The sequence below is a fragment of the Chlorocebus sabaeus genome, chromosome 7, assembly GCF_047675955.1.
Source record: "Chlorocebus sabaeus isolate Y175 chromosome 7, mChlSab1.0.hap1, whole genome shotgun sequence".
NCBI classification, from domain to species: domain Eukaryota; kingdom Metazoa; phylum Chordata; class Mammalia; order Primates; family Cercopithecidae; genus Chlorocebus; species Chlorocebus sabaeus.
Genome location: NC_132910.1, coordinates 59,329,025 through 59,343,711, shown reverse-complemented (window position 1 = coordinate 59,343,711; position 14,687 = coordinate 59,329,025). Strand labels below are relative to the sequence as shown.

The 14,687-nt window shown below is 41.5% G+C and overlaps 1 protein-coding gene across 3 annotated transcripts in view; it reads right to left on the bottom strand.

Annotated features, from left to right (window-relative positions):
- The window catches only part of SGMS2 (sphingomyelin synthase 2), a 90,973-nt gene extending 79,961 nt beyond the window's left edge, over positions 1-11,012 (bottom strand). For all 3 annotated transcript variants that reach the window (XM_037990655.2, XM_037990657.2, XM_037990666.2), the window contains exon 1: positions 10,409-11,012. The gene's annotated coding sequence lies outside the window, so the exon portion shown is untranslated. The remainder of the gene's footprint in view (positions 1-10,408) is intronic.
- Between the last annotated feature and the right edge of the window lie 3,675 nt (positions 11,013-14,687).

The following is a 14,687-nucleotide window of genomic DNA, read 5'->3' as shown; positions in this document are numbered from 1 at the left end:
CATGATCATAGCTCACTGCAGACTCCAAATCCTGGGCTCAAGAGATTCACCTGCCTCAGTTTCCTGAGTAGCTGGGACTACAGGTCCATGCCACACCTCACTAATTTTGGAGGAGGGGGAGGCGGGGTGGGGGGGAGGCGGGGGGATTGGCGGAGGGGGGAGGGCGGGGGGGGGGCGGGAGGCAGGGTAGGGGCGGAATAGGGATGGAGGCCTGGCTATGTTGCCCAAACTGGCCTCAAACTCCTGGCCTTAAGTGATCCTCTCACCTTGGCCTTCCAAAGCACTGGGATTACAGGCATGAGCAACTGGGCCCAGCCTCTTGTTCTTTTTACTTTCAGAAGTTGACACTATGATTCTGAGATACTGTCTATTCTGAGAGTCTATAGCCCTCTACGTACTTACAATAGATGACCCAATGAATGATGCCACCTTTTGTTTACAGCTGTTGTTCTCTGGGACTTCATAATAACATTGCTAGTCAAACAGAGAAAATACAAGATCTTTAAAAATTAAAAGGAACCTGGAGTAAAAATTAAGCGATAATCTCCACCATCCCAGTATCACCATGCTGGGACTATCATTTCACCCTAAACAAATGCAAAGGCATGACACAACTACACGGGATGCAGAGACACATTCCTGTTAGGCAACTCTGACAAAAAAGGCTCAAGTGGCTCTACCTGCTCCAGAATCACTAAGACACTTTTTTTCCTGGAAACCTTGGTACTGTCATTTTAAATAATTGCTAGGTATAGAAATACATAGAATTATCAAAAGTTAACTCTCCCTCCCACAAAGTGGTTAATTTTACATATAAAATAAAACAGCCCTCAAAATGTAAACCTTGCTATTCTTAATGTGTCTGTAATAAATCATGAGATCAGGCAGCCCTCTCCTAGGACTGGCATAAGGAACAAATCAAAACACAGATTGCTCTGTATTTGTTTCTACTGCTGCTCTATCAAGTTACCACAAAGTCAGTGGCTTAAAAGAACACAGATTTTTTTTTCTCCTACAGTTCTGGAGATCAGAAGTCCCAAATGGATCCCTCTGAGCTAAACATCACAGTGTCAGAAGGACTGTACTCCTTTCTGGAGGCTCCATGGGAGAGCTCATTTCCTTGCCTCCTCCAGCTTCTGGAGACTGTGTGCATTCCTGGGCTTGTGGCCTCCTTCCATTTTCAAAGCCAGCAATGGATGTTTGAGTTTTTCCAATAATGTGAACTTTCCTGCTGTGACTCTTCTGCTTCCCTTTTCCACTCAGAAGATCCCTGTGATTACACTGGGCTCATCCAGATGATCTAGGATAATGTTAATATCAACATCAGCTGGTCAGCACCCTTAACTCCATCTGCAACCCGAATTCCCCCTTCCATGCAGGATGAGTGAGAATCCCTTACCTGAAATGCTTGGGACCAGAAGTGTTTTGGATTTTTTTAATTTTGGAGTATTCTCATTATTTTTCATATACATCTTATACACACAGATTGAAGGTAATTTTGTATGTTTTAAATAATTTTGTGCATGAAACAAAGTTTTGACTGTTTTAACTATGACCAATCATGTGACATTAGGTGTGCAATTTTTCATTTATGGTGTCACACTGGCACTCAAAAAGTTTCAGATCTTGGAGCATTTTGGATTTTCGGATTAGGAATGTTCAAGCTATATACCATAACAGATTCATAGGTTCTGGGAATTAAGATGTGAACATCTTTGGAGAGCCATTATTTTGCTTACTACCAACTCCAACAGTAATTAGAAAACAAAGAAACCTCAAGTGTACAAGCTACTCTCCTCCAATAAAGATTTTTAACTATTTTAATTTATAACAAATGAAAACCCTAAAGCTAAAAAAATAAAATGAATGCTGTTAGGACAAGAGACCCGAGATTGCTGCTCGTCTTGCTTAGCTGAGTGTGCTGAGTGGGGAATGGGAGAATGCATGCTTCCTTCCCAGACCATCACCAGGGTCGACCACGCACTCAGCTTTTACAGAGAAATGCTTGATAACACCATAGTGAAAATTAGTATCAACGTCTTTTTTCTTTTTTTGAGAAAGGATCTCGCTCTGTTGTCCAGGTTGGAGTGCAGTGGCTCAATCTCAGCTCACTGCAGTCTCAGCCTCCCAGGATAAAGCAATCCTACCACCTCTGCCTCCCAAACAGCTGGGACTTCAGGTATGCACCACCAGGCCCGGCTAATTTTTGTGTTTTTTGTAGAGGAGGGGTTGCATCATGTTGCCTGGGCTAGTCTCAAACTCCTGGACTCAAGCCATCCACCCACCTTGGCCTCCCAAAGTGCTGGGACTATAGGTGTGAGCCACAGTGCCCAGTCTATCAATGTCTTTCAATAGCAACATTGAAATACATAATCTAATTGTAATCCTCCACATGGTAAATCACGGAGTTGATCATATGTTTGAACAGGTGCAGTTTTTTCTTTGGCAAAATTGCAATATACAAGGACACAAATAGGGCCCAAACTGTGAGAAACATGCTAGATTCCACAAGCAACAGTGCAGTGATTAGACTCTGCAGTAAGGCTGCCTGCTTTCAAAATCTAATTCAACTATTTACCACCTGTGTGGCCTTAAGTAAGTGACTTAACCTCTCTGTGTCTCAAGTAGGGATCCTTAAAGCGAATTTTAAGAGTAAATGAGTAACAGTTTTAAGTACTTAGAACAAACCCTGACACATAATGAAAATATTTGTTAAATAAACTTTTAAATGCTCCTGCTTGCTGCTTATAACTTGCCAATCAAACTATATTTCAAGGGAGCAAACTTCTCAGCCCTAGCTAATTTAGCATATGGCATATATTTTATATATATGTAAATATATTCAATGACATTCATGCAGAATAAGTGGTATATTACACTAACCAAAACAATACACTTTGTTGCTATTAAAGTTTGGTAGCAATTACTGGGGTAGTAATAACTGGGTGGTTCAACAACTCGCTGAACAAATGCAAATGTCAGAAGACAGTAGCAGCTGTGTTAAATAAACTGTCTCAGGGCCTCCTAAAGAAAGACGCACAGCATTGGCGAGGACAGTAGGGTTTGTGATTCTTAGTGGCCCAGGCACTTTCTGGGACAGTGGTGTTCATGGTACAATACTCCCCAGAAGCCTAAGCTCTGTGAGGGACAGTACCAGTTGTGCTAGACTACCGCTACCAGCATCTGCTAAGAGGGCAGGCATATTGTGACTGTGGCTTCAAAAGCTTTTCAGCATTCACAGCTGATGTTATACACTTCTTATGAAAGTTCTTGAATTCAATGGCAGTGTACAACCAACTTCAATCATTTTATATTAACCCCAAAGGAAAGGGGGCAGGGAAAAATACGGGACAGGTTCCAGCTCCTATTAGCACAGCCAAGATGTAACACATGAATGTGGATATACCATTCCAAAAGAAACATGCTACCTTAACGAGAGAGAATGGTTCCATTTGACACAATAAGACTGAACTCTGTTTTAAAAGTTCGAAGTGCAGCTTATATGCAGAAAATAACGATTGCTGAGCCCTTGAATATTTACTGTGAAGCAGGCATTACTCTCAATATTTTACACACAAGGAGCCATGTAATTCGTATAGTCACTTTATGGGGTAAATATTATTTTACTCCCGTTATGCAGCCAGGAAATAGAGGTTCACCTGTGGAAGCTGCTCCGGGGCATCTAGTGGTGAGCAGCAGTGCTGTGACTCAAGTCCAAGCCCGCCTAAGCCTGTCAGGGTTCACCTCTGGCATAATTTCATGATCTTAAGGCAGCACAGACCAGAGGAATGTTCCAGAAGCAAGTACACATACAGTCCTATATCAAACAATGTCTCTCAAAACCCAACATATCGCTGAAGCTAGCGGAGAGAAGACAGAAAGCTATGTAGGGTACTGGGAAGTGTATGGCATTAGAATCACTTGGGCCTGCCCTCAAATCCCTGCTCCACTTCCCACCGGTTCTGTACCCTTGGCTACTTTAAGGTTACTTTTGCCTTGTTTCACCTTTAAACACTTTCCTAATTGTTTCCATACCTCCAGAGTGGATAGAATTTCCATTTTGCAGAGCTGTCTGAAGATGAAGATAGCAGTTCATTTAATCTTCACTAGTATTTACGGTATCATTATTTAACCACCACTATCTATCAACACTAACTCCATATTCTGTGTTTGGGGAAGCTTGGAGAATCCACACAATTGACCTCTCTCTGTTTCAAAGACTGAACTTCACATTCAACTAATGCTGCAAGTCTTCCTGAACGATCTCCACCTCTGTTTGGAAACAGGATGCTATCTAAGGTCTAATACCTAGAATCTATGAGGAACTTAAATATACAAGCAAAAAAAAAAAAAAAAAAAAAAAAAAAAAAAAAAAAAAAAAAAAACCTTAAAAAATGGGCAAAAGCCACAAACTGACACTTCTCAAAAGACAACATACACACAGCCAACAAGCATATGAAAAAAAGCTCAACATCATTAATTACTAGAGAAATGCAAACCAAAACCACAATAGATACCATCTCACACTAGTCAGAATGGCTATTATTAAAAAGTCAAAAAACATGCTGGCAAGGTTGCAGAGAAAAGGGAACACTTATATACTGCTAGTGGGAATGTAAATTAGCTCAGCTAATCACTGTGGAAAGCAGTTTAGAGATTTCTCAAAGAACTGAAAACAGAACTACCATTTGACCCAGCAATGTCATTACTAGATATAGACCCAAAAGAATAAAAATCATTCTACCATAAAGATATATGCACATGTATGTTCATCACAGCACTATTCACAATAGCAAATACATGGAATCAACCTAGATGCCCATCAACAGTGGACCGGGTAATGAAAATGTGGTACATATATACCATGGAATACTATGCAGTCATAAAAATGAATGAAATCGTGTCCTGTGCGGCAACATGCACATAGCTGGAGGCCATTATCCTAAGTGAATTAATGCAGGAATGGAAAACCAAGTACTGAATGTTCTCACAAATAAGCGGGAGCTAAACACTGAGTACACATGGACCCTAAGAAGCAAACAACAGACACGGGGGCCTACTTCAGGGTAGAGGGTGGGAGGAGGGTGAAGACTGAAAAACTACCTATCAGTTACTATACTATCTGAGTGACAAAATAATATGTACATCAAACCCCTGTGATACACAATTTACCCATGTAACAAACCTGCACACCCAAAATAAAAGTTGGAAGGAAAAATAAAGGAATTGCGTGGCTGGGCAGGGTGGCTCATGCCTGTTATTCAAGCACTTTGGAAGGCTGAGGTGGGAGGATCGCTTGAGTCCAGGCATTCAAGACCAACCTGGGCAGCATAGCAACACTCTGTCTCAATTTAAAAAAGTAAAATAATAATAATATAAATAGTAAATAGGGGTATAGTGAAAGAAAAGACTGTACATATAAAAGTAACAATTCAGTTAAAGTTTCTTCTTTACAAAAATGTGCACAAAACATTTAGTTTGAAAGTTTTAAGCGAGATATCAATTTAAATAAATATAAACACAAAATTATAAGGCTGAATTTCAAATTGTATAGGAGTTTGTCAATAGAGGGAAAACCAATTATAAAATAACTCATCTGATTTGACTTTAATTCTATTAGCTGTTTCTTTAAACTTTGCTTTGAATTACAAGTCATTGTTAGAAATTAAAAAAGTGAACCGATCTGGGTATCCATATGAAGTGGCTGAAATGAACACTACTCATATTCTAACATCCTTTATCAAAAACTTAAAGATAAATTAACACTGGAAATCAAAATAGAAAACCGAAGGAAAAACTAAAATTTTGACTCAGAGTAGCAAAGGTGTGATATTATTGTAAAGCTTCAGAATGTTTCAAGAAATGCTTTATATTTATAATGAAAATTAACGGAAATTTCTCGCACTTTGATTAAATCAGCCCCAAAATGTCAAACAACAAACGTGTAACGTTTTAAAAAATAGGTGACCTATTTAAAATGGATGGAACTTATTCTAAAGCTAGTGATAGGGCTGCTAAATGCAACACCTGAAAGTCATTCATCTATCTCACTGGGTTCTAATGCTTCATCAAACTGTAGAAGTAGAATGTCCTTCAGAGAGCTCCTCGGCAAAATTAGCAGCCCTCCATTCTGCTATACTTCCCCACAAAAGACATTTGGCGTCATGGCTAATAAAAAATAACAAACGCAAACAGTACTTTAAGAAAGTTTGTATGTTCCCTTTTCAACAGATAAATTCCTTGCATAATGAGCTACTGATCCACTGTGCGGCTCCACAGAGAAAGTTGATCCTATTGCTGAAGTCTTATGAGACACGCTAAAGGAACTCAGAAATTAGGACTCTGGAATTTTAAATTAAAGAGACAGGGAACAGTTCTCTAATTCTGAACACAGTTTAGAAAAAAGGGCAGCTAAATTAAACATTATGTTTCACTTTTAAAAATGCAAAATAACTGAAATAATCATGAACGTGTAGACAGATATCGCCATAAAGATTTAATGCAGAGCTGCTTAAAATAGTGAACACTAGAAACAAACTAAGTGTTCAGCAATTGGGGATTGCGTGAGACACAGCCACATAACAGAAAACTAAAAATGATGCTGTGTGAGAGTATGTTAGTGACACACAGTTGTCCATGTTTGGATGAGGAGAGAAAACCTAAGTTGGAACACAGAGAACGAACCCATTTTTGTAGAGATAAATTTTAGCTGTGCAACTTCAGGAAAGTTACTTAATTTCCCTAAAACAGTTTTATCCTCAGTAAGAGAAGGTATTAAGAGTACCTACCTCACCGGATTGCAGTGGGGATTACAAGAGATTTGATATATAAAGCAACTGTCACGTTGCCTGGCCCATAGTAAGATCAATACTTGTTAGCTGTTTGTGCTATCTGTGCATAGGGGCAGAAACGAAGGAGATAGTTGCTACCCAAGGCTTACAGCCCAGTAGAGACGTAATCAAGAGGGGGCAGATATAAATGTTAAATGATTTTCTGGGTGGTGAGATTATGGCTGATTTGTTTTGCCTATACTTATAAATTTCCATAAGTAACACATTACTTATAATATGGGGAAAACTAATAAATTGGAATACTCATACACTGATAATCCTTTTAAAAATCTACCAGTGTTTTGTTCACAGCAAGTAAATCTTTTTTTGTTTTGTTTTGAGACAGAGTCTAGCTCTGTCGCCCAGGCTGTAGTGCAGTGATGGAATCTCAGCTCACTGCAACCTCCACCTCCCGGGTTCAAGTGATTCTCCTGCGTCAGCCTCCCGAGTATCTAGGACTACAGGCGAGCACCAACATGCCCAGCTAATCTTTGTATTTTTAGTAGAGGCGGAGTTTCACCATATTGTCCAGGCTGCTCTTGAACTTCTGACGTCAAGAGATCTGCCTGCCTCAGCCTCCCAAAGTGCTGGAATTACAGGCATGAGCCACTGCGCCCAGTCGCACAGCAAATATATCTTAGTTGAGCTGAGCTGACCCTTCAGATTTCATTTAAACAAGCTTGCTTTGAATATTTAAAATTATTTAAACCGAAGAGCTATCACTTGTCCATAATATTTTACTGGGTAAAGCAAGAAGGCATACTTTTATTATTCAGCCTCATAAAGAATTTATGAGCCCCTATTCAAGACCATTCAGAACGCCACCAGATCTCCTATTATCAGTGGGAGGCAGCCTACGACAGCCTAATCACTTCTTGTCTCTTCCCAAGTCCCCAGCACTTTCCTTTTTTGACTCCTTTTTCCCCCACTTGATAATCACAGCCTGAGGTCTCTACTGGACTGTAAGCCTTGGGGTAGCAATTATCTCCTTCCTTAGCATTGCTAGCCCCTCGCACGGTGGCTGTCATGTAGTTGTTGCATACTAAAGGTTCAGCAAATAAATATCTGGTACTAGTAGTTCAAGACAAAGCCTTCAATTTCTCCATTGAGACAATGCGCTAAAGGTGAGTAAGTCATTGTTTAGTCTAAAACTGTCCAAAACTCTCAGTAATTATTCCTTCAAAAAAGAAACATCTCACCTTAAAGTATCACTTTAAAAGAAAGTTCTCACTGGTATTCCATCGTCTATTTTAATAGTTCTAAGATTATTTCTATTTTTTCCCTATATTTTGTTTAAAGTCCCACAAAAATCTCAAAGAGCTTAAGTAAACTTGCTCAAAGGAGCACAGCTCAGAGAGCCTTAGGTCTCCTGGACTCCCACGTCCATGATCTCACTACACGGTACAATGGTAACACAGCTCCCAGATCTTCCACCCTATAAGTTGTTATAGTTATGGTAAGAGCACATGTCTTAATAACACGTGCACAGTGCTAAAGTTTCTTCCAAACATTTCCTAGGGCTTTTACAAGATTCTGGGAGGGGAGAAACTCACAGGGTGCAGCCACCTCAAGGTGTCCAAGTGCTTCCCTCTAGATTCACAAGTCAACCAGCTTTACTTAAAAATGAAACCAAAGGAAACAAATTAAACATTAACTTGTAAAAAAAACCCCAAAAAACAAAACAAAAAAACCACTTCAACCAGACTATTGTGAAGTAAGAATTTCAGAAGACCAAGGAAAGGGCCATAAAGAGGACATTTTGCACTGCTTGCACTGCTTCTTTAGAGAAAAAAAAAAAAAAAAAAAAAAAAAAGGTAAAGGTAAAGTTTGCTTCCTACACATTCTTCCTGTAAATTCCAGGTTGTCACTTTCAGCCATTGCTCTGACATTGTTTAAACAGTAAATGGCAGTTCCCATGACACAGGATGAAAACCATAACCTTCTCAGGTATCCGTACTAAAATGTTTAACTTGCTGAAAACATCACTTCCCAATCTAAAGAACTTGCCACAGCATTTCACACGCTAACCCTCGACCCACCAGGCTTATAAGAAGAACATTCTGTGGAAATTAATTGGTTATTAGCTAAGCCAGCTGGAACATACTATTATTTATATATAAACAGCTACAATTTGTTGGGGTCTGCTTTGTACCAGACATTATGAGAGGTCTTTTGCGCTTTAATCCTCATCATTATCCTCATTATTAATCCTTATTTAATCCATCTTATTATCTGAAGTAGAAATAATCCCATTTTACTGGTTCAGAATGTTTAATGTACCTGAGCACCCACCGTTAATACAGAAGACTGGAAATGAAACCAAGGATTTGAAAAGTTAGGTACAGATTCAAAATCCACGCCGAATCCAGTGACACTAAACAGTTGAATCTCTTCAAACATAACACACACGTCAAAATGATTTTAAGGTCATTTTAGAGCACGCAAGACTTGAAATAGAGGAATGGCAACATTAATAAAAAAGACTACAGGACATAACATTTTGAGTTGGTTTCAAGCCGCGGATAAGTAATGATTATCCATACTGCTGACTGGATGTTGACAGGGGTTCACTGCCCCTTATTTTCGCTGAGAAACCAAGTCTTCCCCTCCATAAGGGCAGCAGCTCTGAAATGCCACACGTTGAAGGGTTTCGGTGTGGGCTGCCCAAGAGCTGGGCTGTTACTGTTCACACATCATCAGTAAGTGCCTCTCAAAAAAGAAAAAGAAAAAAAAAAAAAACACAAAGAAAACAAACCACACACACACACAGAGTCCCTCCTCCACCACCTGAACTTCAGCCCTGACCTCCAGAGTGGTTCTGGACAATCTGTGGTTTATAACCTGTGCCCTTTCAACGCCAGGACCAAGGTACCCGAAATGGGTTGCAAATGAATGCGCTGACTGCTCAGAGGAAGGAGACTAAGACACACATCTCTCCTCCAGACCACAAAATCGAGGAAGGATGCCCTGGGCGGGGAAGGTGGGGGCCGGATTAGAGCCACGTCCCCGCTTCGCAATCCACCTTTCCCCTCCCGCGCTTCGGAGGACTCGCCGCTCCCCAGCCCATCCTCCTCCTGGCCCCTCCGCGCCCTCCTTACCCGCTGGTAGCCGGGGCTCCAGACACTCCCAGCTGAAGCCACTTGCTCCCGGGAAGGGGAGCTGCCACGGGATGGAGCCGGCTGCCGCAGCCGCCGCGGCCAGGTCCGGGCGTCACCACCCCCGGGCCGAAGCCGCTAGAAAGTTTGCTTGGGGTCTCGCCCTCCCACGCCGCGGCCTGACTAGGGGAAGCAGCTCTCCAGGTCCCTCCCGCGGCCGCCGCCCCCGAGGCCGCACTCGGCGGCGCTGCAGCACCGGCCAGGCTCCGAGCGGCCGAAGGCGGCTCCGTGCGCGCCGAGGGCTGGGTCTCCCCGCCCCACTCAGCCCAAGGCGCGGCGCTCAGTGTTGACCGCGGCCCCGCGCCCGCTCTCCCCGCCCGCCGCGCGCGGCCCGCTCCCTGCACCCTGCGCCCAGCGCGCTCCTGACATCATTCATTCTCTCACACCCTCGCCCGCCCACTCCATTTCCAAACAGTGACTCACCCGTCGGCCGGGTGGCAGCAGTGCCTGTTCCTGCTGCCGTGGCTCTCCAGGCGCAGAGTGGAGCTCGAAAAACCTGCGCGACTTCTTAAGAAGAAAATCCCAGCCGACTCTCCCCTCGCGGCTGTTTAAGGTGCAGAGGAGGAGGGGCTTGGCAGGCAGGGCAGTTTGGCTCCCGGTCGAAAGGCTGAGGGCCTGGAACTGACCTCCCCGAGCGGCAACAGAGATCAATCTGGGAAAGTTCTTTGGGTGCCACTCCCAGCAACTTTCAGGGGTGGGGCTGGAACGGGATCCCCCACCCCCGCACCCTGCCTGTTTCGGAAACTGCTTCGGTGTGAGTGGGCTTGGGAGCGCCAGCGTTGATTCAGAGGGTTGACCGGTGTTGACCGGGCCTAAGTCAAAGAGGTGGGTTTCCAAACCTCCAGCGCTGCCTGGCAAGGTTAGTCATCAGTCCGTATGGTGTGAGCTGGAAGGGTGCTCCAAGCTAATGAGGCTGGCAGCACTGTCCCTTTCGTGCCTAACCATCGTGTCATTTGTCTGTTAGTTGATTTACTTCTCACTTAAGGAACCGTAACCAAAATAAACAGTGGAAGTAGTTATTTGCTTAACTGAATACTGCGCTTTTCCGTAGCTTTTGGGGCCCAAGGCAGCCGTGGGTGGTTTCTTAGAAGGCCTCAGTAGTTTTTTTTAAAGGGGGCTTGCTATATTTAAAATGGTAACAGTTCTACATTGTCCTGAAGTTGCTATTCATACACCTGCTGGGCAGTTTTCAAAGTAAACGATGGCAGTCTCAAGGACTCTCACTAGGAATGACCAATCTGGGGAATTTGGCTAAATCTTTATTGACATAAATGTTTTACATTAATGTCTGCTTCTGGACAAGGTAATTATGTTTAGAATTTGCACTGGTTTATGGGTGCTTCCATATAATCAACAAAAATAATGACGGGAATCTTTGGGTTTCTAGTGCAGATATCATGTGGGTCAACAATCATTTGTCTGTGGCTATTAAAGATGATGGTAACAGAAAAGAGTATACAAGGCAGGCAATCCCCAAACTCACAACTTTAAGATGTTGTCACTGTACAGGCAACCAAAGAAAAGAATGGACAAATGGGATCATATTAAGCTAAAAAGCTTCTGCACAGCAAAGGAAACAACAAAGTGAAGAGACAACCCACAGAATGGGAACTATCTATCTGACAAGGGATTAATAACCAGAATATATGAGGAGCTCCAACAACTCTATAGGAAAAACAAAACAAAACAAAACAAAAGAAAAACAACTAATAGCCTGAGTAATAAATGGGCAAAAGATCTGAATAGACATTTCTCAAAAGAAGACATACAAATAGCAAACAGGTATATGAAAAGATGCTCAGGCAATAACAAATGCTGGCGAGGTTGTGGGAAAAAAAAGGGAACCTCGTGTTTGTGGGAATGTAAATTAGTATAACCACTATGGAGAACAGTATGGAAGTTCCTCATAAAACTAAAAATAGAGATACCGTATGACCCAGCAATCTCACTGCTAGGTATATACGCCCAAAAAGGGAAATCAGTATATCAGAGATACCTACACTCCTATGTTGATTGCAGCACTATTCACAATGGCCAAGATTTGGAAGCAACCTAAGTGTCCATCAACAGATGAATGGATAAAGAAACTGTTACATATACCCATGGAGTACTATTCAGCCATAACAAAGAATGGGATCCTGGCATTTGCAACAACATAGATGGAACTGGAGGTCATTATGTTAAGTGAAATAAGCCAGGCACAGAAAGACAAATTTCACATGTTGTCACTTATTCGTGGGAGCTAACATTTAAAACAATTGAACTCATGGAGATAGAGAGTAGAATGATGGTTACCAGAGGCTGGGAAGCATAGGGGGGATGGTTAATGGGTAAAAAAATATATATATAGTTAGATAGAGTGAATAAGACCTAGTATTTGATAGCAAAACGGCAACTACAGGCAACAATAATTGTGCATTTTAAAATAACTAAGAATGTAATTGGTTTGTGACATAAAGAAAGGATAAATGCTTGAGATGGTAGATACCCCATTTACCCTGATGTGATTATTATACATTATATGCCTATATAAAAATATTGTGTGTACCCCATAAATATATATACCTATTATGCACCTACAAAAATTAAAAAAAATTTTTTTTGAGATAGAGTCTTGCCCTGTCACCCAGGCTGGAGTGCAGTGGCGTGATCTCAGTCCACTGCAACCTCCACCTCCTGGGTTCAAGCAATTCTCCTGCCTCAGCCTCCTGAGTAGCTGGGATTACAGGTGAGCGCCACCACGCCCAGCTAATTTTCATATTTTTAGCAGAGACGGGGTTTCACCATGTTAGTCAGGCTGGTCTCGAATGCCTGACCTCATGATCCACCCGCCTCGGCCTCCCGAAGTATTGGGATTACAGGTGTAAGCCACTGCGCCCAGTTCCCCTGAAATTAAAAAAAAAAAAAAAAAAAGTCACAATGCAGAAGTTTCCCCCAAATGAAAAATGCTCCTAAAATTAACCAAGGGCTCAACATCATTGTTGTGGAAAATGGACTCTTTTAAAGCTACTTTTAAAGGTTAGAATCCAGAGGAGACCACCAATCGAAAGTTATTGTCCTGGGGTTTATTTTTTCTCTTCAATAAGGAGCTCATTTTCAAATTTACAAAGCCCAGGCATTTTGCCCAGAAGGCAATAGCAAATGGATTGGTTTGCTAGGATGCAGTCAAAATTCAAATCAGCAGTTTTTATAGACAATCACAGAGCTAATTCAGAAGCGTGGGTGTCCTATCCATTGGTAACACTGAATGACTAGATTCAAATGTATAGCCATCTATAAGTAAGTTTGGGTGAATATCCCACCTACTCCCTACTTCATGATCCAAATATTTGGACATTATGGGATATGTCTAAATACAATTTTCTACAGATCTCAAATGATATTGTGGGCTTTTTGGCCTGTGTACATGGATAAAGTCAAAAAGCTCCAAACAAAGCCTGCAGTTCTGTCTGCACTGTTGCCTGATATAAACCCTGCAGTTCCCTCATAAGCCTCTGTGTGGAAGGCTGTTGAATGAGTAGTTTTGAATTAGTGGTTACTATTGTGCCTCAGTTTAAATATTGTGAAATAAATAATTAGGTCATTTTATTATACCACTTAAATATCCTCAACTACATGTATTAAATAATATAATTGATAATGGATGATATGAAGTTTTTTTCAATCTATTCATCATCAACATATGAGAAACCAAATTACTCATCTTAATTTCTATGTTTTAAAAAATAGTAACATCCTTTTCACAGAAAGATGGTTTTTTTTGTTTTTTAACTGCACCTTTTGTTCTTACCATGTATGAAAACTGACAAAATTTGCAATTCATCACCTTTCAAAAATAATGGCACTGAGTGTTTCAAGGGAGAGAAATGGATGATAGATAAGTGTGTTCTTGTCAATTGTTTTCTCCAAGGCAGTGTGAATCAAGTTTTACAGATATTTCTTTGATTTGATAAAACATACTGATTTAGGAAAACATGTATATCTATAGTACTTATCTCCTCTTATAATATCTCGAATCTGAACATATCTAAAGTCATTTGCTCAACCCAGAAATTTGTATTGAATTCCCACTTTGTGCCCATGGCTGTTTATCTAAGAATCTCCATGGTCTGGGTGCAGTGGCTCATGGCTGTAATCCCAGCACTTTGGGAGGCCGAGGCAGGCAGATCATGTCAGGCCAGGAGTTCAAGACCAACCTGGTCAACATAGTGAAACCCCATCTAGACTAAAAATACAAAAACTTAGCCAGGCATGGTAGCACATGCCTGTAATCCCAGCTACTCGGGAAGCTGAGGCATGAGAATCGCTGGAACCTGGGAGGGGGAGTTTGCAGTCAGCTAAGATCCTTTCACTGTACTCCAGCCTAGGCAACAGTAAGACTCTGTCTCAAAAGAAAATAAAAAAGAAAAAGAAAAATGAAAAAAATCACCATGTTACCATCTAAACAAACATATGTCTCAGGAATTGAAAGGTTTTTCTTTTTTAAATTTTGCATGAGGATGTTTATTGCAGGATTTGTAGATCAGTTGGGATATGAGGATGAAGCCAAAGATGACTTCTATATTTTTTTTGGTTTGAGCTCTTTGGTGGATGGTGGTGCCCTTTACCAAGACAGGCAGTGCTGAGACAGCAGCAGCTTTTGGGGGGCAAATTATGAGTTTCAGACTTGATGGGTTTGAGTTGTGAGATGTATAAAAGGAGA